The following is a 4096-nucleotide window of genomic DNA, read 5'->3' as shown; positions in this document are numbered from 1 at the left end:
AAATATCCCGAAAGACTGCCGAAAAAATCTAATATTTCCACCCTCCCTCGAAAATGCATCCCATATTCCACGCAGAGAGGAGGGAAAAGAGGGCGCAAAACTCTATCAAGCGCTTGGACCCATGGACCACAAGTTGGTTGCGTACGTGGACGCGGCAAGTGGCAAGTCGGGCGCGGCGGTCGCCTCGGTGGTCGACGGCCAAGGTGCCCCGTATCGGCCGCCACCATTAGAAGCCGCAACACGGAGACGGCTGAAAGAACTTGCAATAGCGCTCGCTTGCGTTGGAACGGAAGCTCATTTTATAATAGCGATAGCCAAAACGGCCATCTGGATTTTGGAAAAGGTTCGGATCTCGCCCGAAGCGGCAAGGGTTCTCGTCCGGTAGACGGTCTGAACAGAAAAATCAGCCTAATTTGGACCCCAGCACACACGTCACGCCGTCCTGGCAACGAGGCGGCCCCACGAGTTAGCCCGAGCTCTCTACTTCCGGGTGACTGTGGAGCCGCCCGACTGCCAGAACATGACGAGCGTCTGCAAAGTTACACGAAATCGTTGAAAATTATCGGCTACTTCGCAGAGTGGTGCCACCACCGGATAAAAGCGCTGAACAATAGGGAGGCAGTCGCAGGGCGGCGCCTGCAAGCTGGCAATTTTGTAAACCCTCTGGGCAGATCATGGTCAGAAAGATGATAGGCCAAACGATAGGTGCAAGCACTGTGGGGCGAGAGGGACCCTCGACCACTAATCTGGGAGTGTGGTAGCTCCCCAGGGGCTAAATCAAATATCACATTGTAGAGAGGCCTGGGAAGCCCTGCTGCGGAGCGAGGAACCCGCTTCCACAGCAACACAAGCCATCCGCCTGGCGGAAGAAGCCGCGAGGAGTCAAGACCTCTTCGCCTGCTTATATCGCGGAGGTGCCGGCCCCCGTTGCCTAGGCCTGTGTGCGAGGACGGGGAGTAGGGGGCCTCCTTTTCTGGCGGAACAATAAAGTTGTTATCATCATCATCATCGCGCGCTTTCGTCTGCTACGTGGGCCCAGCGCCGTGTTGAAAACCACCGTTGTGGTAAATCTCAACACAAAAAGCAGTTGAATTGGTTATATCTTGCGTATGGTGGCTGCTGACGCTGTTCGAACAACCGTGGGTCTGCTTTTAACGTTCATTTATAAACACAAGCTCTTTGTTTCTTAGAGTGCGGCCGCTTGTCTACGTGGCGAGTGCTGCGCGATGGGATGTACTGCTCTGTGCCTCAGTGTACTTAGTCCGCTCGTGAAAAGCTTCATTTCTACGTCCATAGGCGAGAGTTTTCATTTTACACGGAGGGGGGCGGGGGGCCCGACTTGCTCTTCCCCATTTCTCCCTCACTCTCCCGTCATATATATATATCTATATTATATATATATATAATATATATATTATATCTATATATATATATATATATATATATATATATATATATATAATGGATAACGGAGAACTTCTTCTGGCTACCGTATAAAAAAATTGTGAAAGACTTCGTACTACAATATAGGAAACAACATATTTATTTACCCTGACAGTTTCGGCTGGAGGACCAGCCTTCTTCAAAGGATGTAAGTGAAATGAAACGGCCATGCCGAACCCGCTGCACAAGGGCCGCCCACCCAGTTCGGGGGGCAGACAGGGTAAAATAAATATTTGTTTCCTAATATTGTAGTACGAAGTCTTTCACAATATATATATATATATATATATATATATATATATTATATATATATATATATATATATATCTATATATAGGAAAGAGGTATGCTTCTAAAAAACTTTATTTGTCGACGTTTCGATCGGAGACCGTCTTCATCAGACGAAATTTACCAGGCTTCGATGCGCTTTTATATCGTTGTCTCCGAGCCGAGAGAGAGAGACAGAAAAAGTAAAAAAAAAAGTTCAAGAAAAAAGTAAGTAAACAAGCAAAAAAAAATTGAAGACAATGAAAACAGGGTCGTGAACAGACCACGTGCACATACTTGGACATGCTAACAACAGTGTGTTTTCTAAAAGAGAAAAAAGGCCAACAAAGTCAGCTCAAACTGTCTGTTCACGACTCTGTTTTTTTTTCCTCGATTTTGTTTTTTACTTTTCTTGCTTACTTTTTTTACTTTTTTACTTTTTCTCTCTCTTGGCTCGGAGGCGACATTGTAAAAGCGCATCGAAGCCTAGTAAATTTCGTCTCGATGAAGATTGGTCTCCGATCGAAACGTTCACAAATAAGCAGTTTTTTAGAAGCGTATACCTTTTTCTTATTTATTTTACGGCAACGAAGACAGACTCTTCATAAATTACGTGTATATATATATATATAGAGAGAGAGAGAGAGAGAGTAAAGAGGGGGGGGAGTGCGTCCAACTTCCAAATTAAAGAATTTAGTATAACTTAGTCTCTCAGTGCCGACACCGCGATATCATTATGAAGATCGTAAGTGGGAGACTCCAGATTTATTTTTTCATTCACACAGACATCGATCCACCTCGTAACTCTTTGCGTTAAAGCGAAAAAAGGCCTCATAGGCATTGCTACTCGTGACTGCATCGCATAAAATCGATTCTCCAATGCGTGGGATCTGCCGAATTTTTTTTTTTATTAGCAGGCTTTACTTTGTTAAAACATGCACCAGACAGGAGAGAGTAGGCTAACGCTGGCACGGGAAGCGTTAATTATGCCAGTGAATTCAATCCAAGATGGCCGTAAGTAATTCTCAGATGGCAGAAAATACCTCTTGGTACCATACACCTTGTGCGAAGCTGCGGTTACGAATCTTCCCGCTAAAGGTTGTTTTCTGGACGAATAATGAGCTGCACTTTGGTGACCGAACTTGCAGTAAAGCCCTTTATGATAAACCAAAATGTGTGCCATCTTTTCTCGGCACTTTGATAGGCCAGCATGTCGAAGGGTACCCATTTGTAGAACACCAAGACAGCTTAGTACACGTTGTTTTTATTGGCGAGTAAGTTTGTGCGAAAGCATTCAATGACTTACTGTGTCGGGATTGCTTTGTATTCTCAGTGCATTTTTGTGTTCTCAAAACCAGTCACTACGGGGTTCAAAAAAATTAGAGCCACAGCTCTTAGGTGTCCGTTCCTGCGTTCAGCGGGCGTCGCCGTTGGTGTCGGCGGCGTAACCGATAGCGTGAATGATGAGACGAAAAAGGGGAACATAAAGTCTGTCAATATCACGAGCCACTGGCCTCTAACCTCGCTTTCTTCCTCCGTCACGCGCGCTGGCCCCCGGTCGGAGCTCGTGCGCATGCAGGGCTGGCACGTGCACTGCGGCTGGCTTCGCTGCCGTAACGGGGCTGTCGACGTTTCGCTTGGTCCGCGACGCCTTCAATGCACAGAGTGGTATGCCTACACTCGAGCGCTGGCACTTTCTGTGGCATATGTAACGAATGTTACATTGCTGCAACTGCAGAGATAGTCAAAACTTCAAACACAGTTGGCGTTACCCGAACACGAGAAGCTGCTCAGAATTCGCATTAGGCAAGTATCGTAATCGTAGTGTGAATTCTTAAACTTGTCATAGCTTAAGTCGTCGCTTCAGTTGTTCATCAACACAACATATTATGCACGTACAAATCCGTTGAGGGGCATTTTCCACTGAATGTTGACTGTCACTGGCCCATGAGCCGAAACTTTAAAAGCCTGAAATGAAAAAGAAGCGGGCATAAACAGCCCCCTGTGAAATAGCTGCCAGACAGGACGGCCAACAGTATGTTGTCAATGGACGGGGACCTAAGCCAAGCTCTTAAAAAATATCCTGGGCTGGCGCCAGCAGGGGGGGGGGGGCTCTGACCCCCCATAAGGCAGTCGGGGGGAGGCCCAAGCCCCCAGCCCCCCCGTACTCTCCGCCTACGTTTCTACGTGTGTTGTGGTTTTGTTTCCCGCTTTTCTTTTACTGTGAAACTTAAGTCCTGACTGCTTTACAGTATCGTGAGGTGTGGTCAAATTTTATTCAAACTCGTGGCATATCAAGTACTAGGATCCAATGTGCCAAGCCATCAGCCAGAAATTTTTAATTTTGGGCACATTATTGCCTAATTTCAAGTTCATCTTGAAGCCA

The sequence above is a fragment of the Rhipicephalus sanguineus genome, chromosome 2 (genome assembly GCF_013339695.2).
Source record: "Rhipicephalus sanguineus isolate Rsan-2018 chromosome 2, BIME_Rsan_1.4, whole genome shotgun sequence".
Classification (NCBI taxonomy): Eukaryota; Metazoa; Arthropoda; class Arachnida; order Ixodida; family Ixodidae; genus Rhipicephalus; species Rhipicephalus sanguineus.
This window is presented reverse-complemented; position numbering follows the sequence as displayed.